The following is a 22517-nucleotide window of genomic DNA, read 5'->3' as shown; positions in this document are numbered from 1 at the left end:
TTATTCCCTTGGGTTTATAATATAAGACATGGTCAACCATGATCCAACGTCGCATTATAACGAATATTGTCTCAATATGAGAATCAACCATGTCCAACCATGTTCCAATATCGCATTGTGACAAATATTCTCTCGATTTGAAAATAAATCATGGTCAATCATATTCAACCATGGTCCAACATCACTTTGTGACAAGAATGGACTCAAGATGGAAACCAACCATGGTCAACCATGTTTATTTTAGTGTTTATAATATTTATCTTAGGGTTTCTGTACCTTGGGTTTATAATATTAGTCCCTTGGGTTTAATATTATTTCCTTGGATTCATAATCCCTTGGGGTTTTACTATTAATCCCTTGGCTTATAATATCAATCCCTTGGGTTTATATTATCAATCATGGTAAACCATAGTCAATCATAGCCAATCTTGGTCAACCATGGTCGAATGTCGCATTGTGACAATGATTGTCTCAATATGAAAATCAACCATGGTCAACAATGGTCCAATGTCGCATTATGACAAATATTGTCTTGATATGAAAATCAATCATTGTCTCAATCATGGTTCAACGTCACATTATGACAAATATTGTCTCAATATGATAATCATGGTCAACCATGGTCAATCATGGTCAACCTTAGTCAACCATGGTCAACCATGTTTTATAAAATCAAACATGGTCATCCATGGTCAATCATGGTCAACCATGGTCGAATGTCATATTGTCACAAAGATTTTGTTGATATGGAAATCAACCATGGTTAAGCATGCTCAACCATGGTCCAACATCGCATTGTGACAAGGATTGTCTCAATATGAAAATCAACCATGGTCAACCATGTTTATTTTAGTGTTTATAATATTTATCTTAGGGTTTATATACCTTGTGTTTATAATATTTATCTTAGGGTTTATATACCTTATGTTTATAATATTAACCCCTTGGGTTTAATATTACTCTCTTGGGTTTATTATATCAATCCATTTGGTTTATTATTCCCTTGGGTTTATAATATCAATCACTTTGGGGTTATTATTCCTTTGCATTTATATATCAATCATGGTCAACCATGGTTAAGAATGGTCGTATGTCACATTGTGACAATGATTGTCTCAATATGAATAACGACCATGGTTAATCATGGTCCAATGTCACATTGTGACAATGATTGTCTCAATATGAAAATCAACTATGGTCAATCATGGTCCAATATCGCATTGTAATAAATATTGTCTTGATATGAAGCTCAATCATGGTAAACCATGGTCCAACATCGCATTGTGACAAGGATTGTCTCAATATGGAAATCAACCATGGTCAACCATGTTTATTTTAAGGTTTCTAATATTTATCTTAGGTTTTATATACCTTGGCCTTATAATTTTTATCCCTTGGGTTTATTAATCTAAGGGTTTATTTTTCTAGGGTTTAATATTATTCCCTTATGTTTATAATCCCTTGGGTTTTTAGTATTAATCCGTAGAGTTTATTATTCCTTTGGGTTTATAATATCAATCATGGTCAACCACGTTTTATAAATTTAATCATGGTCATCCATGATACAACGTCACATTATGATGAATATTGTCTCAATATGAGAATCAGTTGTGTCCAACCATGCTCTAATGTCGCATTGTGACAAAGATTCCCTTGATTTGAAAATCAATCATGGTCAAGCATGCTCAACCATGGTCCAACGTCACATTGTGACAAGGATTGACTCAATATGGAAATCAACCATGGCCAACCATGTTTATTTTAGTGTTTATAATATTTATTTTGGGTTTATAATATTAGTCCCCTAGGTTTAATATTATTCAACCATGGTCAACTATGTTCAACCATATTTTATAAAATCAATCATGGTCAACCATGGTCCAACGTCGCATTGTGACAAAGATTGTCTCAATATGAAAATCAATCATTGTCTCAACCATGGTCCAACATCGCATTATGACAAAGATTGCCTCAATATTATAATCATGGTTGATCCAACCCTGGTCAACCATGGTTGAATGTTGCATTAATATTAATTTATTATCTATATTAATTAATTAATTTTTTTATTTAATTATTTAATGAATTAATTAACAATGCATTAATTAATTAATTAAATAAATTAAATTAAATGAATTATTTAATGAATTATTTAATGAACTATTAAATTAACTACTAAATTAATTAATTAAATTAATGAATGAACTATTTATTTATTTATTTATTTATTTAATGAATTATCTAAATAAATTAATGAATGAATTATTTAAATTAATTAATTAATTAATGATTTAATTAACTAAATTAACCATATTAATTAATTATTTATTTAATGAATTAATTTATAATTCAGGAATTATTTTTGTTAAATAAATAATTGAATAAATAATAATATTCATTAATAATCATTATAATTAATAATCATTATTATAAGCTTTAATTGTCGTTGTGTGTGTGATTGATATACGTCTTTGGCATATATCAAATGCATTTACTAATGTGGTTGTGCTAGTATTTATTTAATCAATATTTTTTTTCTGCAACGGAGTTTGAAAATCAAGTAACAAGATTTAATTTATAAATTATTAATGTTTGAAATCTATTGGAAATCGTAAATAGATAATAATATATAAAATGTATATGAATACGCAAGCAATAATAATATATTTTCAAGCAATACCAATGTACCTATGCATCAAGCAATTAATTAACTATTTAATTATTTTTAATTAATTAATTAAATTAACCATATTAATTATTTAATGAATTAAATAATAATGCATGAATTATTATTGTCAAATAGATCATTGAATAAATAATAATATTAATTAATAATAATTATAATTAATAATCATTATTATAGGCCTTAACTGTGGTTGTGCAGTCATATGACCTATATCAACCACATTTACTAATGTAGTTGTGCTAGTATTTATTTAATCGAGATTATTTTCTACACTGGAGTTTGAAAATCATAACGGGATTTAATTTGTAAATGGTTAATGTTTGAAAGTTTATTGGAAATCATAAATAGATAATAATATATAAAATGTATATGAATAAACAAGACCTCAAGCATATGAGAACTAAGTCTTCCGCTTTAGCAGAGCATGTGGAGAAAACCAATCATCATGTCTGCATCGAGGAGGCTAGTGTGATTGCTAGAGTGTCGCAATTCCCTCACCGGAAATTTAGGGAAGCCCTGGAGATTGAGAAAAGACCGAACAATCTCAATAGAGAGGATGGTTGGAAGATCAGTAGTTGCTGGATCCCAGCCCTCTCCTCCTAGTCGTTTTCTTTCTTTTCCAACCTTATTTCATCGATATATTAATTTTTTATATGGTAATTTTTTATTTATTATTATTATTTATTTATTTATTTTATTTATTTATTTTTATTTTTTGACTATTAATTTAAACTTAATTTATCTTCAAAAATTAATTTATATCTATTTTAATTAATTAATTTAAACTATTAATTAATTTTAATATGGTGAAGTTGTTGTTGTTGTTGTTATTGTTATTATTATTATTATTTATTTTTTTTAATCAATTTATACTTAATTTACATGAGGTAAATTTTAAAATTAATCTATTGTAATATACTATTTTTATTTTTATTTTTTATTTATTTATTTATTTTTATTTTTTTTACACCTTGAATTAATTTTTTATATTTTCAACCCTTGAGTTCTCTAATTTTTTTTTTTGAATAACTAATATTTTTATCCAACAATTTAAAATTAATTTTATTAATATTTTTGAAATTAGTTATTATTATTATTATTATTATTATATTTGAAATAAATTTATTTTATGTTTTACTTATTATATTAATATATATATATATATATATATATATATATATATATATATATATATATATATATATATATATATATTAAATAAATACCCCTTATCATGGTCAATCTAGCCGTTATAACTAACTAATATTTTTATTTAACCGTTCTAAATTAACTTGATTCTTATCTTTGTTAATTAATATATTTGAAATTATTTATTTATTATTATTTAATGATTTACTAATTTTACCTATTCTAGTATACGTTTCTAACAATTTTTAAATTAATTTAGGTTTATTAATATATTTAAAATTAATTGGTTTGTAATTGATTTATTTTATGATTTACTTATTATATTAATTTAATCTATATTAATAACTGAAATTTCTTTTATATAAATAAAATAAATAAATAATATAAATTAATACCCCTTATCATGGTCAAACTAGCCGTTATGAGGTCAAATCTAGTTGTTGTCTTTTTAGCTGTTACCTTTTCGAGTAATCTGAGTCAGTGGATATTCCGCCCTATCTATTTAAAGTGCATAGCCAGATCTGCTCATTCAACTTGTCCTGACGATGAACCACACTGGTTGGTTCGAAACGCGTCGACAAAAATTTTTCCATGTGATTTTCGCCGAAGAATTTTTCAAAAATATGATATGGATCACAGAAGTCTCAATTCAATAAGAAATAATAATATATTTTCAAGCAATACCAATGTACCAATATGCATCAATCAATTAATGAATTATTTATAAATAATTAATTAAGTTAACCATATTACTTAATTAATTATTGTTAAATAAATCATTGAATAAATAATAATATTTATAAGAAGAGTTTCAGTGTAAATCACATGTAGAAAACCTTTGTCGACACGTTTCAAACCAACTAGTGTGGTTCATCGTCAGGACAAATTAAGGAGTCAGATCATGGCTGCATATTAAATAGGGATATCAGACCTTCCAAATGGCTAGGTTGACTAGGTTGACCATCAATGGCTATAAAAAAATGGCTAGGTTGACTAGGTTGACCATCAACGACTATAATGAACTATAGCATAATTTGTTGTGGTCCCTAAAAAGCATAAAATCTGCATCTCCATTTCCTTTTGTGCAAAATTTCATTGTGTAGAGGAGTTTTCAAACAATGAACATAAACTCGTATGTCTGGTAGTGTTGCGAGTGAAGTTTTTGCTGACTAGAGGTTTTAATTGTTCCAAGAATAAAATTATGTAGTGTTACTCCTTATAGGGCTAATGCCTCTTTCGTCCTTTCTTGCACATTAGAAGACACTAACTAAGAATACATTAGAAGACACTAACTAATGCATCAGAAGAGCCTAGAGTGTTAATGGTTGGAGAAGAAACAACAAGATCAAAAGACACTGCAACTAATGTATTGGAAGAGCTTGAAGTGTTACTTGTGGAGTAGAAACTCCTGAAGAAATTTCAATTGATGACTCTCAACAGTTTGATGACATGCTTACTAGAAACAAAAGATTTGGATCATCTTTTCACATTCAAGATGTGTTTTCTAAGATAGTATTATAGTAAATCCTCAAGTAAATTTTAAACTACAAATTATAACTTATCATTCTGATGCTTTATTCTCATCTATATGTCAATATGACATTCAGTTCCATGAATGCTTAAAAGTAATTTGAATTAGAAGAAATGATTTGTTTTCCTTGTTTGATTTTTAAGTCTATAGTTTTTCAGCGTGTGCAAAACGTTAAAAAAAAAATATTGTTTCTGCATAGTTCATATGGCAACCAAGCTTAAGTTTTAATTTCATTGTTGCTTGTAGTTTGATTCTTTTGAGAACAAGTCAATATCATTGGTCTATGGAAGCGTTGCATTGGTGGAATTATGTGTCTCGACAACCGTTGTTGATGCAATCGACCCTGTTCTTTTGGCCTATTCTTTTGTATTTTTCTTTGTATACCATAATGTAATGGGTATTTTAACTATTTTGAAATTAGTTGATTGTAGTTAAAAGGCATACATGAAAAGTTACATATTTACCATAATGTGATGGGAATTTTAACTATTTTATTTCTTGTAAAGGGTGTTTTATTTTCAGTATTTGTCACTCCTTGAAAATAGTAAAGGATGTTTTATAAATTTTTATGCAATTGTGTTTCTTTATTCACATTTTTTTTTATCGTATGGTATGTTTCAGGGAGATTCTAATTAAGCCAATATTTGATAATATGTTTAAAATGAAGGTAATGCACAACACCTTAACTCCAAAGAATTTATGAAAATGCTCTGAAACTACACCATTCCCAATTTTTATAAGTAAATGATTTAAATTAAATATTTTGTAGCACAAATAATCTCATATTACCTTTGATTAACAATGCAATTGATAATAGTTTTTGTTAGAAGGGATTCAAGATAATGTATGTGCATTTTGAGTCATTTTTTATGTCAATTCTAGTATGTTGTCACAATTTTATTTTTGTGATTAAGAGTATAGAATTTTGAGGGTGGTGTTCTATGTGCAATAAAATACATGTGAGGTCCAACATTATGTATGGGGTTTTGTTTTCAAGATATGCTTTTCTAAGTAAGGAATATTTCAAAGGTTGTATAGGGTTTCATTTTCAAGATATGTTTTTCTAGAGTAAGGAAGATTTCAAAGGTTTTCTAAAGTAGGCAGAAGACTAGGTTGTTGCACTTTTCATTGGCCATGTCTCTCTTGAGAAAATTCTAAGAAAGAAGAAGTAATGCAAGTGTATTTCTTTGAGTAATCCAATAACAGCTAGAACCCGAGTTTATGAGCTTATGGTCCACATGTGCTACTGTAAGGGGTTACTTGTAACTTGTATATCCTATGAGAAGAAGAAGCACCACCTGGTGATTGAAAATTGCATGTCATCATTCTCAAAGAGTCCAAACAACTCTCATTCTGATACAAACTTATGGGTTCCTAATATAAAAACATCTACATTAAAATTAAGCTATAATGACTACCAAGAACGATGCAATGGACCAATATTTATTGGGTTACGACATCTATTCAATCAAGCGACTCCATATTTTATGTCATTCATGAGTAATAAACAAACAAATTCAAACATAAAGTCCATTTTTTATCCATAAAAATACAAAATTTTCTAAAACATTATTATGATGAAGCAAATGACATGGAAAAATGCATTAAATCCAAAATCCTCCAGATGATGTATGTTCTAAAACTTGAGCAAAATGTATCAATTACCAATCTCATCACATTGAAAATGCTAATTTAATTAGGTTTAAACAAAAAATAGTGCTTAAATGCATATGCATGTGTGTATGTGTGTGTTGTGTGAGAGAGAGAGAAATAGATAAATAGCATAATGGACTTGGTGAATCATGATAGAGCCCTTCATATCATAAAATAAAACTTTCATTTGAATGAGGATTACCGAGTAAAAATATTGGTGCCTTTTCTAGCCTACAATATATTCAAGAGGCACATTGAATAATATCAAAGAAGAAGACATCGCCATGAAAACAAGCAAAAAAAATTGGCCATAAAAACCCAAGGAAAAATAATTTCAACTGATAGCCCATTCATGATATGAAGCGATTGAGAACCCAAAAAATGAATTTTGAAAAAAATAAGAACGTAAATTTGAAAATGAAAATAATTCTAGGAAAATTCAGCATAAATGTTGGCCCTCTTTCTTTTTTGGACGAGGAATCCTTTTTTCTCCAACTAAGGTTTTCAAGAGATAAACAATTGTAGTCCATAAGCCTAGTGGATGCCCAAGTGATTCACACACTTTGGACAAGATTGGCCCCATCGCCATGGTTGGATTATATTCAACAACATTGTAACTACAACTTTAACTTGGCTACAGGGGCCTATAACTTTAACTTGGTATCAGTAATCACATATTTAGTGGAAGCTAATAGTACTAATTCCATGGATCTACTTAAGTTGTGTGATTGGTATTAAGCTATAACCTATGATATTAGGTATAGATAATCACTTACCTTGTAGCTTGATTATTTGAACCCAACTTGAATGGTACAACAGAGCATTGTTAGCTCTTTGTTGCTCTGCTTCTTCATGAACAAAGTGTTGAAGACCTCTTCTTGAGATTTTTGAAGGGATTTTCTCAGGATTTTTTCAGCTTTTGGCATCACTAATATTATGCCAGTAAATTTTGATATACCAAATCTGAGTGCTTCGTACATTACTGGAAGCATATATTTATTTCATCTCTTTTTCTAGTGTGATTGTTACTATGATTAAATTGATAAATAAATGCAACTATATCCTTCCTACTGTCAGGCCCAAACAATGCAAGGTTGGTTAAGATATTAAATTTCTAAAGTGATGCACTTATAAACGTAATCCATCTAAACTGATGCTCCTATAACATAACAAATGACCCATTCAAGGTGATAAAAAAGATGAAGTCAATGTTTCTCACCTATGTGTGCATAGGTAGGTGTCGATGCAGGTGATAGTGCCAAAATGATGAAATTGTTTGAAACATGGGCATAGGGGTACATTAATTTCCTTGGTAGAGAAGACCATTAGGATGCCCAATATGGTGGGTACAAGGATTCCCTAGGGAATAAAAGTACCCATGTACATGCTTTTTAACAATGATAAAGATAATTTGCAAAATATACAATGATAGTCTTTTACTGCAATACCAAATAGAGTGTCATTTTAAGCAAGCATCATGGACTCAGAAGAATGACCTCATTTTGGAGATTTCAATCTGGCAGGATATGCATATTCACTTTTCCCTTTTCCATTCAGACAAATATTGTTGGGAACTAAGATCAAATAAATAACAGAAGGCATAAATTAAAAATTTGATTACAAATAAATGCTCACCTTCACAGCCATGGTGTTATGGAAATCCCAATTTAGTCTATCAAAAACCAAATGTGACAATTTTTAGCTGAATTATCCTCAGATATATTATAATTCTACTTTAATTCTAAAGAGAGAAAAGGTAGATAATTTGTGGGAAGACATGCTTATCATTTCTTCTCCTTTTTTGATGAATTGGGTGGAGAAATGAGTCTTAAAGTCCAAGCTACTAAAATGGATCCAATGAAGGGAGTAATCCAATAGACATACAATTTCTCCCATGTATTGTGTCGATTATTGACATATGCCCAACCAAATTCCTACAAGTAAATCAATCCAAATTAAATGTAACCCCAAATATAGTAGTGCCATATAAATCCCAAGCAACAACAACATGTAAATCAAGTGTCAAAAACGTCAAGTGACAACAACTAATGAAAACATAGAAAAACAATTGCAAGCCTATAATTACATATCTTCAGCTGGTAATTGTAGCCTCGTCATTTGTAGACAAGAAGGGATGCTTCAACATAGATTATTTGAATTCAAAGATATCACTCACAGACTACACTACTTGAGTAGAAAGTTGTAACTAGGATCTCGATGATAACATGTGTTTCAAGGCCTAATGAAAAAGTACAATAGGTGGAACTCCATTTTGTTAATGAGGCAATTTTACATTTCAAATAAAAATAACAACGAACAAATTTCTTTCCCCCAAATGATAAGTCCCAAAGGTGAATATTTTTTCATTATTACTTTCTCTCAGATCTTTTGGGAGATCTCTTTGCGAATTTAATCTCCTCACCCAACATTTCACAATCTATAAGATAAAAATATAAGGATGACATTGAAGTCATGTTTTCTAAGCGTTTATAGATTTCTAAATGCTTGCTTAGTTTCCTCTTGTGAAAATATGATAGTCAGACATGTCAGATGGAAATTAAACTAACGAAAACAAATATTTTAAGACCTCGGTTAACATAATACCTAAACAATTTTTGCTTTAAGGTGGGAGTGATACTTAGATTCCTCATGAATCGTGTCAACCAATTTTAATGGAATATCACAAGTCATTCTAACTTGAAAAAATTACATCAAAGGTAACCCGAAAATGTGATAACTCTGAGAAAAAATCAATTGATCTATATCTATAATACACCAATTAATAATGTTTTTTGTAAATACCCAAATTGATCCAGTACTTTAGCCACCTACTCTACCATATCATCCAATGGTTTTTGTATACACACATACCATATCTAGGCTAGATCTATCTCTCCCTCTCTCTCTCTTCCCTCCTACTCCTCTCTCCCTCACTCTCACTCTCCACCTTTCTCTCTCTATGTATTTGTTCTTCCCTCTCTCTCTCCCCCTCCAACTCCATCTCTCTTCCTGCATCTCTCCTCCTCTCTCTTTGCCTTCTTATCTCTCTCTTTCTCTCCCACCTCCCCCCTCCCTCTCTCTCTCTCTCTCTTTATTGTCTAACTATGTTACTATCTCCCTCTCTCTCTCTCCCTTTTTATCGTCTAACTATGTCACTATCTCCCTCTCTCTCTCTCTCTCTCTCTCTCTCTCTCTCTCTCTCTCTCTCTCTCTCTCTCTCCACCCATCCCCCCAACTCCATTTTTCCCTCCCTCTCTCTCTCATTCTCTTTCTCTCTCTAGTCCTCTCTCTTCCTCTTCTCCCTTGTCTCACCCCATCTATCTTTCTTTACCCTCCAACTTTGTTACTCTCTCCCTCTCTCCTTATCTCTCTCACTCTACCGCCTAACCCCCCTCCCCTGTCCATCTCTATGTCTCCCTCTCTCTCTTCCCTTTCTCTCCTTCTCTCTCTCCTCTCCTTCTCTCTATCTTCCCTCCTCTCCTCTCTCCCTCTCTCTCCATCTCTCCCTTGTCTCTCCCTCTCTCTCTACCTCTATCTCTCTATGTCTTTCTTCTTCCCCCTCTCTCTCTCCCTCCCTCTCCTAATATCTCTCTTCATTCCTCTCTCTATCTCTCTTACACCCAGTCACTCTATGTAGTTAATGTTATATGCAATGTATAAAATATTTTACATTTTATTTTTTATTGTGAAATTAGTTATGGTTTCTCGGCATGTGGTATTGATAAGTCATGTTATTAGTCCATGATATTGTAACAAAACCTATTTACATTTTAATAATATCCATGGTAAAGTGGGTGTGGATATCTATGGTTAAGAAACTTGTTATGCTACAAGTTTATTGTAAGTATTAAGTTTTTATGTGCTTATTAATTTAATTTAAATATGGTTATGTAATCATTATTAGTAACCGAAGGTCAACCTTTGCACAATATAATGACATATGATAAATTCCTTACATATTTTATGCCATGATTTATGGACATAGTTGCAATATTCATCAATCATTTTTAGATATTTGTGTAGCATTTTTTTATCATTAAGTTTTGCAAGAAAACCATCCAAAAATAAAATACTTGAAACTAACTTATACTCAAGTAAATAGTATATGTACCATTAATTACTTCCCACCATAAAATAAAATACTTGAAAATAACTTATACTCAAGTAAATAACATATCTACTATTAATTACTTCCCAACATATTTTAAGCAAGTTTTTGCATAAAAAATGCATAGTGGCAACTACGCACCAAAATTTATGCAAATTATTTTGCTTGATCTAGAAATTTATTTATCCACTTCATATTTCAATTTATTAATTTCGATAATATTACACTCATCATCGGAGTGTTGGGTTGTGTTATATTCTTTCCACGACTAACCTACGTAGTGAACTGGGGAGTTAGATGGGGGGCAGAGCCCCCCCTTTGTTGCGTCGATTGCGCAGCGGGGGGGTGGCAGCCCCCCTATCCCGGGGGGGTTTGAAGGGGGTGGGTAGTCTCCCTTCATAGAGTCTGGGGTAGCACCCCAAGAATTTTTTTTTGGATCCTATATTAAGTTGAGCGAACCTACCTATGGTTTTCAGTCCATGGTTTTGGACGCGATGGATTTCGGTCCATGGTAGTGGATGCTTCAACATGTATAAATATGCATTGTAACATTGAAAGAAACATAATGAAAAATCAAGCTGGTAGTCCTGGTTTTGGGATCCAGTGCGAAAATCTCTATGTATATGTGTTTTATGTGTTATGCTCTTGCATTGTTTATTTTCTATGTTTTAGAATTCGTATGCAGGTAATTTATGTACGGGGTTAAACCTACATTTGGTATCAGAGCAGTTTTGGCTTCAAGGGGACGCCTTTGTTGCTGAGGGGTTTCGCTCAGGCCTGTGGTAGACCCTATTCAGTGGGAGATCTATGAGATCGATTCTTGTGGTAAAAGAAGATGGCGAGCAGTGGAAAGATAGAGATCGTGAAATTTAATGGTCAGAGTTTTGAGTTGTGGAAAATCAAGATGGAGGATCTGTTGGTGGATAAAGATCAGTGGATCGCAGTAGATCTGGGTACTAAACCAACTGGAGTGACCGATGAAGAATGGAAGAAGTTGGATCGGAAGGCAAAAAGCACAATACAATTGTGTGTCTTAGATTCAATATTGTTGAATGTATCAGAGGAAGCTACAGTGAAGGCTTTGTGGGACAAATTAGGGACTTTGTACCAATCTAAGTCTCTGGTAAATAAATTTTTCCTACAAAAGAAGTTGTATAACCTGAGGATGAAAGATGGAGACTCTGTGACAGAGCATTGAATGCGTTTAATACTGTGGTAAGTCAGTTATCGTTTGTTGATATCAAAATTTCAGATGAAGATAAGTGCATTAGTTTGTTGTGTTCTCTACCAGATTCGTGGGATAGTCTAGTTATTGCAATAGGTAGCAATGCAACTGCCTTACAATTTGATGAAATAGTCTCATCCTTGCTGACGGAGGAGATGAGATGGAAAAATATGGAGAGCTAGAATGGTGATGCCTTGTCTATACGAGGACGGTTCCAGAACAAAAACAAAATAAGTCATCGAGTGGGAGATCTAAATCTAGAGGGATATCTAAATCTCTGGGAAAACCTGTAAAGGTGGTGTGCTGGAAATGCGGAAAGGAAGGGCACTACAAAAGGGACTATAAATCTAAAGCTCCTGACAAAGGAAAGGGATCTGATGATGCTCCTTCTGCAGAGGCGAAAACCAGCTTAGGTGAAGGTGGGGATGTGTACTTGGCTTCTTCAAGTACACATGTAAATCATGAGGCATGGTTGATTGACTCAGGTGCATCTTTTCACTTCACTCCCCATAGAGAGTGGTTTTGTGAGTATAAGAAATATGATGGTGGTGATGTCTTCTTAGGGGATGATAGGAAGGCTAGAATCATTGGTCGTGGAAAAGTAAAGTTGAAGTTGCAAGGTGGAAGGGTTAGAACACTTCTTTGTGTTCTACATATTCCTGCATTAGCGAGAAATATGATTTTTGTAAGCAAGCTGGATGATGCAGGTGTAAAAACAGCGTTCGAGAAGGATACCTACAAGATGGTTTGGGGAGCACTGGTATTGATGCGTGGAGTTCGGATTGGAATACTGTACAAGCTGCAAGGTAGCACTGTTGTTGATGGGTGCAACAGTTCTGTGGTTCCTGAAAGTGGAGCAGAAAATCTAGTGGTCTCTGGAGAGAAGACCATGCTGTGCAATCAAAGGCTTGGACATATTGGAGAGAAGGGCCTTCGAATACTTCATGGTAAAGGTATGGTAGAAGGTATGAGTAATAGCTCTCTAGATTTTGATTTTTGTGAAAAATGTGTATATGGGAAGTAGAATCGGGCGAGTTTCCCCTCTGGTGGTAAGAGGGCGAAACAGATATTAGATATTGTGCACAGTTATGTGTTTGGACCTGTGAAGGTTCCATCACTAGGTAAGTCTGTGTACTATGTATCATTTATAGATGACTTCTCAAGGAATACATAGATATATTTCCTTAAGAAGAAATCTGAAGTCTTTGACAGGTTTAAAGAATTTAAGGCTCTTGTGGAAAACCAGACAGAGAAGAAGATAAAGGTGCTGAGGACAGATAACGGTGGAGAGTTTTGCAGTAATGAATTTGAAGAATTTTGTAAGAAGTGTGGTATAGCACGGCAGAAGACTACTCCATATACACCTCAGCAAAATGGAGTTGCAGAAAGAATGAACAAGATGTTGATGGAAAGGGCAAGAAGCATGCTCAGTGGTGCCGGGTTAGGACAGGAATTCTGGGCAAAGGCGGTGGAGACAGCATGTTACCTGGTCAACAGATCACCTTCATCAGCATTGGAGGATAAGACTCCACAAGAGGCATGGACTAGTAAGAAACCCTCTCTTTCACATCTAAGGGTATTTGGATGTGATGTATATGTATATGTTCCAAAGAAGAAACGAACCAAGTTGGATAGTAAATCTGAAAAGTGCATCTTTATTGGGTATAAGGATGGTTTAAAGGGTTATAAGCTTTGGAACCCAACAACAAGAAAGATTGTGTACAGCCGAGATGTGGTGTTCAGAGAGGTGAAATATGTTATTAAATATGAAGTCCAATGAAAGGAACCTAAGAAGATAGAGTTTGAGATAAAGGAGGAAGAATCAAACTCTACAGCAGAGGAGGAATCAGAAGATGAAGAGCCACAAACTCCAGGTGTAAGAAGATTAGTTCGAGAAAGAAGGTAGCCAGAAAGGTATAGTCCATCTTCTTTCTATTCAAATTTTATTTTATCCATTACTGATGATGATCCCAGAACTGTGAAGGAAGTAGTAGATTCAGAGGATGGAAAAATCTGGAAAGAGGCCATGGTTGATGAAATGGCATCTTTGCACAAAAATGAGGCTTGGGATCTGGTGGAGTTGCCGGTTGGAAGGAAACCCATTGGTAGCAAATGGGTGTTCAAGAAGAAGACAAATGCAGAAGGAAACGTGGAGAAATACAAAGCTCGGTTGGTAGCAAAAGGTTATTCCCAGGTGTCGGGAATTGATTTCAGTGATATTTTTTCTCATGTTGCCAAGGTAGCTTCTATTAGATTACTTTTATCTGTTACTGCTGCTTTTGATTTTGAGGTAGAACAGATGGATGTGAAGACAACATTTCTTCATGGGGATCTGGAAGAGGAGATCTACATGAAGCAACCTGAAGGCTTTGCGGTGAATGGTAAGAAAGAACTAGTATGCAAGTTAAAGAAGTCTCTGTATGGGTTAAAACAGTCACCAAGGATGTGGTATCAAAAATTTCATACATTTATACGGGGACTTGGCTTCATCAGAAGCAAAGAAGATCACTGTGTGTATTTTAAATTAATTGGTGACCGTGTTATTTATCTGATCATGTATGTGGATGATATGTTGCTGGTTGGAAATGACAAAGAAATTATCCAGGATTTGAAGACCCAATTGTCCTCCAAATTCAACATGAAAGATCTTGGTGTTGCAAACTATATTTTGGGCATGGAAATTAAAAGAGATCAAGCAAAGAGGAAGCTATGGTTAAACCAGAGGAAGTATGTCGCGACAATACTGCAGAAGTTTAATATGCAGGATAGTAAAATGGTGAAGGTTCCTATTCCTGTAGGTGTAAAGCTATCTGTTGAACAGTGTCCCAAGACACAGGAAGAGGAAGAGTATATGTCCTGTGTTCCATATGCAAGTGCAATCGGTAGCCTGATGTATGCAATGCTCTGTACTAGACCAGACATTGCACATGCAATGGGAGTATTGAGTAGGTTTATGTCAAAACCAGGGAAAGAGCATTATATAGCAGTGAAGCGGGTTTTCAAGTATTTGCATGGAACTAGTGATTTGGTTTGTGCTACCAAGGAAGACCAGGATTGGACAGAGTTTTGGATATCCATGGCTTTGTTGGTGTAGACTACGCTGGAGATTTGGATCATAGAAAATCTACAAGTGGGTATGTGTTTAATCTATTTGGAGGAGCAGTCAGTTGGATGAGTAAGAAACAATCTGTAGTGGCATTATCAACTACAGAGACAGAATACATGGCAACCACTCATGCAAGCAAGGAAGCATTTTGGTTGTAGAGATTGTGTTCAAGTATTGGGTTAGTACAAGGAGCTATAAGGATAGACTGTGACAGCCAAAGTGCAATTTTCTTGGCAAAGAACCCTGCTTATCATTCAAAGACAAAGCACATTGATGTTCAGTATCACTTTGTGAGGGATATGATAGAAGACAAAAAGGTGTTGCTGGTAAAGGTGGACACTTTGAAGAATACTGCAGATGCATTGACAAAATCTGTGAGCTCTGAGATGTTCTCCTGGTGTCGAGAAACAATGGGCATTTCAGGGCTGGAAAAATGACTAAGCTCTCTTGTGGCCCCGTGTGAAAAGACAACAATAAGTGGGAGAATGTTGGGTTGTGTTATATTCTTTCCATGACTAACCTACGTAGTGAACCGAGGGGTTAGAGTGGGGGTGGAGCCCCCCTTTGTTGCGCCAATTGTGCAGCGGGGGGGTCACAAGGGGGTTTAAGGGGGGCAGGTAGCCCCCCTCTACAGGGTCCGAGGCAGCGCCCCGGGAAATTTTTTTTTGGACCCTATATTAGGTTGAGCGAACCTACCTATGGTTTTCGGTCCATGGTTTTGGACGCGATGGTTTTTGGTCCATGGTATTGGATGCTTCAGCATGTATAAATATGTATTGTAACATTAAAAGGAACATAATTAAAAATCAAGCTGGTAGTCCCGGTTTTGGGATTTAGTGGGAAAATCTCTGTGTATATGTGTTTTATGTGTTATGCTCTCGCATTGTTTATTTTTTTTGTTTTAGAATTCGTATGCGAGTAATTTCTGTACGGGGTTAAAACCTACACAAAGGAGAAACAACAGTGTAAATAATTAAAAACAGTTTTGCAAAATAAGGGGCAATCATAATTATACATAGCTGAAACAAAAGGGAAAGAAAAATGAAACCGTAAGAAATTACTTTTTTTTGTAAAAATATTACTTAAATCTAAATAATGAATCAATTTAATCTAAATAAAAAGACACATTCATTTTTAAATACAACAAAATTAAAAAAATCCGTTAACAACCTTTGTTCTAAGCAAGCATCAAATTATTAAAACTCTTATTCCTTTAAAACTCTTATTCCATGTATTACCAGGTAGATAAAGATAAGAACTCATAAATAACCATTGCCTAAAATGGATTTCAAAATTGTTCATAGATGCTTTATAGGAAGGTGTAAAACAAATCCTTCAACAATCTCACTAAGAATGATTTATTGCCTAAAATGGATTTCAAGATTGTTTGTAAATGATTTATTAAGGTGGTGTAAAAAAATCCTTCAACAATGTCACGAAGAATGATTTCTTAACTTTAGTTTCATTTCTATTTAAATTGCAAAGTATCTAGAAAATAGATTTCGGTATGGATTATTTTATAATTACTCATTCAGGGTTAAGCTAACTTATTTTATGATTATGAATCAACAGAGGTCAGATTTAGAGTCAACAGTGAAAATGTTCTAAATGCATGAAAGTAGTTGTACATTAAAACGTTTCGATTCATTTCAGTGTATGGGTTTTCATAGATGACATATTGTAGGTATTTGCTTTTTGAAATTGAGCATTATTTTTGTGTCCGACTTTTGAGGTGAATATTATACTCGTCATCAAAGGAGAAACAACGGTGTAAATAATTGAGAATAATTTTGCAAAATAAAGTGAAATCACAACTATACATAGCTGAGACAAAAATGAAAGAAAGACAAAATCGTAAGAAATGATCTTTTTTTTTTCAAGTATTACTTAAATTTAAATAATAAATCAAAATAATGACTCAAGTTAATCTAAATAAGAAACACATTATTTTTAAATACAACAAACTTAAAAAATCCGTTAACAACCTTTGTTTTAAGCAAACATCAAATTATTAAAACTCTTATTCCATGTATTACCAAGTAGATAAAGATAGGAACTCACAAACAACCATTGCCTAAAATGGATTTCAAGATTCTTCGTATATGCTTTATCAAGGAGTAAAACAAATCCTTCAACAATCCCACGAAGAATGATTTATGGCCTAAAATGGATTTCAAGATTGTTTGTAGATGCTTTATCAAGAAGGCGTAAAACAAATCCTTCAACCATGAAAATGGTTTCTTAACTTGAGCTCCGTTTTTATTTAAAATGCAAAGTAGCTAGAAAATAAATTTCGGCATGGATTATTTTATTATTACTCAATCACTGCTAAGCTTACTTATTTTATGATCATGAAGTAATAGAGGTTAGATTTGGAAGAAAATATTCTAAATGCATGAAATTAGTTGTACAAAGGGGAAGCTTAAAGAGTTCTAGTTACAAAATTTTCCATTGCATTATGGTAAAGATTGTAATGCAGAGTTATCACAAAGATTTTCAAAATAATAAAAAATCTTTGGAATGTAGTGCTTCCAACCCATTCAATAAACATAGAACCCTTGGTGAAAGAACCTTCAACACTCGATAAAGATATTATTCACAACGTTTAATCAGTTAAAGAATCTTTGGTGAAAGAAGCAAAAAAATCGACTATAGGCAGAGCAACAAGAAAGAGCCATAGGCACTGTGGCTGAGGAGAACAAAATGAGGGAAGTTATAAAAAGGATTAACAAGGTAAACGGTTGCACAAATCAAGATTTAGTTGACAGTGAAAGCAATGGATTCTAATGGTGGAAGAACTTTCAATCATCTAACATTGGATCTGACAGTGCACAAGAGTACAAAATGACAACTAAGGGAGTTCTTCCCAGAGGGAACGTCTTATGATGTAATTAGTGTTAATGAGTTATCCCCTATTAATCAACCATTAAAACACTACGTTATAAATGGTATTAATTTGAGAATCTAGTTGAAGAACATTAATGTGTTTTTTAACAAGTACGCAATTTTGTCGAGATAATAAATTTTTATTAGAATCGAGTGGAAATTTCTTCAACAAATCTAATTTTTTGGAGTTTTTATTATTTTTATGCCGAAAATGAATTCAACACCATAAAAAACCCATAAACACCCAAAATCATGAAGCTTAACAGCTATAATCTAGATTTTCAAAAAATTATGCAAAATTTTCTCAAAATCATACCAAAAATTCTATTATTTTCTAGCGAAAATTGTGGTGAATTATAATACCTAAAATATTAATAACAAACATACTCAATATTTAATGCTTTATAACTCAATAATTAATAGTGGATTGCTTATCCTAACATCCGGGGGAAAACGGAAAATTGAATAATAATAATAATAATAATTTGCGAAAACTTGTCCCAATACCATTGGTATTGGCTCGGAGACTAAGTACCAGTCACTGTATGTTAACCATCGAAAAACGCCAGAATCTTGCCATTTTCCGCGTTGTTGTAAGCGACATAGAACGAGCATCAAGGTGGAATATCATATGCGCCCAACTGACCTAAAATTCCCAACTTTGACTTCTGAATATGAATTCATTACTTCACATTCCGGATAAATATTTCAATCCTCGCATACACGTGGCCCGACATTTTTCTTTTATGCATTATTGGACCATCATCTTTAAAGATTCCTTATATAAGGTTGTCATAGATTTTAGGCTTTTAAACTACATGGTTTTATAGAGAGGTTACCATGATTGCATAATAATTTGGTCAATACATAATGATAATTCACATCAGAGTAGGTTTAATATTAGGTAAGTTAGTTATCATAATTTGGTTAATATTACTTGAGTTATGAAGTTTTTCATTTGTTTTTGTGATGAGTGGAATTGGTAATGGTGTTGTTTTTTATTAGTTTATAAACTTGTAAGCTCAAGTTTAAACTAAGTAATCTACATTCAAAAATTTATGAAGTTCGACATGTATTTATATAATATTTAATGTTTTTTAATATATTTTTTTATGGAAAATTATTTTCTAGATTTGTGTTTATATTAATATAAATTGATTCTAAGAAGACTTGATAGTGATTGAATTAAATGTTTTTTTTTATTATTATTATAAAAAATAATTTGTATATTTGAAATATTTTATTTTTTTATTAGTCATTGTCTTATCAGGGGTTACAACATTTTTTTGTGGACAAATTATATTGACTGTGCATTATTTTGCTATTTTTTGCAATTTTAGCCAATATTTGAGAAAACGCAGAATATTTATATTTTCTATAAATTCAAAAATATTTTTTTTAATTTCTGGAAATCTTAATTATAATTTTTTATTGGCTTAGCAACTTCCAATGGGAAATAATTCCCCTAGTGAATAGGGTTTTATTTTTGGTATTTGTTAGCGCTTGCCAATTAATTTAAAATTTGAAAAAAAAAAATATTTTTCTAAGTGGCCCTTCCGTCGGTTAGTGCCTTGACACTAACACTGACATTCACATTATTATGGTACTTCTCTTCCCAATGGTAACAAAATTGACGTGGTTGCAGGTCCTTTGCATAGGTGATGGGGGGAGGGGGTTGGAAGCTACACAAATCTCCACTTAATGTTTTGTTGTGTGGAGATACTTTTACAAATTTCCAAATCGTATATCATAGGAATGTTTACAGAAGATGAAGTATGTGTGGGAGAATAGAGAATATTATTATGTTTTGTTATGCAGATATTTTACTATGCGCATGATGGGGTATGTGCGAAAGAATGATAATTCTGGATTTAAGGCATCTGTGGTTCATTTTTTTTGTTAAAGCTTCGAAGTATCCACATTAATAACCAATATTTGTCAACGTTTCAAATCCCAACGGGGATCCATTATGAGGAACATTCTAAATGAAGATAATAGAAGAACTTAACCATAGGATAAATAGCTATAAGATAGTTTTTTTAAGAAAGATGTATATCGGCTACCCATAAGTTAAAACCTAATTTTTTTATTATTATAATAGTAATTATTATCCATAATTTTCTTTCATAATTTATAATATTTAAAATTTACTTTTATTTTTAATAAACCTATGGTTATTTATTATTAAAACAGTGATTATTCTTTATAGTATACTATTATAATTATTAGTAGTAATAATATTATAACTCATTAGTTTATTAATGTTGATTAACACTCTTATTATTATTAAAAAATAAATAAAAATTATTTTTTAAAAATTAATCTTATTTATTTTTAAAAGAATATAAAATAATAAATCAATTAATGGATACTATAATAATTAATTACTAATTATCATTATAAATCAATACTAATCATAATTATTATTATTATTATCATTATAAATAATTATTATAATTAATTATTAATTATTATTATAAATAATTAATAATAATAATAATTATTATTATTATTATTATTACTATTATTATTATTTATTAAGAATAATAATAATAATAATTTTATTTTTAATTCTTATTTATAATATAAGATTAGAAGGTTAGAGAGGAGAATATTGACCTGAGTTGTTATACCTGAGATGAATTGGGTGTCATGATCTACTTGATTAAAGGTAGCCTACTTCCATTGATGTCTATACCATTGTCCCTATTGAGATTCTACGGATGCTTTATAATCTCAAGAGCCTCCCTAATCTTCTGCCTATGATATTGTTCCTCCCTTGCGATAATTAATGTGTCTTCCAAGAAAACAAGGTGCTTAGTTTTTGAGGAATGTTCTGCCAGGACTAAAGTACGAGACCTTCCGTTCTTAATATCTGCTCCATGTTCTTTTAGTCTTTTCTGCAGCGAACGACCAGTTTCACCAATGTAACTTGTTGACACCTAATCCTCACGATTGGGTGAATTTATGTAAATAATTAAATTAGGAATGTGAACAGTCATCAGGAGATGAACTGAACAGTCACACCCTTTTGTATATAACAATAACATACCTGATGGAATAATACGAATCAGTTTTTCTACCTAATGGAGTTACTGCCTGGCCTGACATGGTATCAGAGCCAGCTCCTTGTTTTAGCTCTTATGCTCCTGTAACTCCTCTGTCTGCCATATCCCCTCTGTCCTGACATAACGCTCTCTGGCGCACCAGCGCTGCCTCTGTCCATAACGCTCTCTGGCGCACCAGCGCTGCCTCTGCCGTGGTGGTCTGACATGGTTGGTGGCAGAGTCCCGTGCGGATTCCGCCCGAACTCCAGTAGCCGCGAGACGCGACACTCCATACCCCAAGGAGCAGCGAAACGCACCATTGTCACCTGAAACTCCACGCGACATGCCCATTGAGCCTCCACATACCAAGAAGAATTCGACGCGAATGCCTGGTTCTCATGTTGATGAGCTCCTGAGATTAATGGTGATAATTAACAAATGTTAATTGCGAATTTGGCAGCGGCCCTTCTTCCTCACCAACCGAATGGCATGATGGCTACTCACTGAATACGTTTATGTTGTTCTGCTCAATGAAAATTATCTAAATCGCGGCTCAGGTTTTTCATACTAAATGATTCAGCTTCTTATTATCAGTTGTTTTACTGTAGCTGATTCTCCTTGGATTCGATGGCTCCATAGTTCAAGCTACTGGCCTAGCGCACTGCAAAATTTAACTCCATGCTATGACAGCCAGCGTTGAGTTCTAGAGCGTTTATTTTTTTTTGTTGAAGGGGTCGTATTTCTATTGTGTTGGGGTATTGTATTGCTGCCTGTTGTAATATTTGAACGCTGACTGTTCTAATATTTGAACGTTGGTCATACATTTGAACGGTGACAACATTTGTAGCAGAATATTTGGTGAAGGCAGAATGTCCATGATGCGTTGAGCCTTTTTTAAAAAGAGGTTGTATACTGTGCATGCATTGAATGTTTTTATTGGTAGTTGTGTACATTTGTGAAAGTCATTTTCTTTCTGTGTATTGAAGTTGTGATGACAGTGATTCAATGGGTACATGAAAACCTTATGTTAGAAGTTTTAGTGGACGATAATACCCTTTGAGAATGCCCTTTTGAGTACATTTTTACTATATATTGGCAGAAGTATTTTTTTTCTATCAACAAAAGT

Source organism: Pinus tabuliformis, chromosome 5_2 (genome assembly GCF_031772625.1).
Source record: "Pinus tabuliformis cultivar Carrire ecotype Pingquan chromosome 5_2, CPIR1, whole genome shotgun sequence".
NCBI classification, from domain to species: Eukaryota; Viridiplantae; Streptophyta; class Pinopsida; order Pinales; family Pinaceae; genus Pinus; species Pinus tabuliformis.
The sequence above is the reverse complement of the archived record's forward strand: the minus strand, read 5'-3'. Positions refer to the sequence as shown.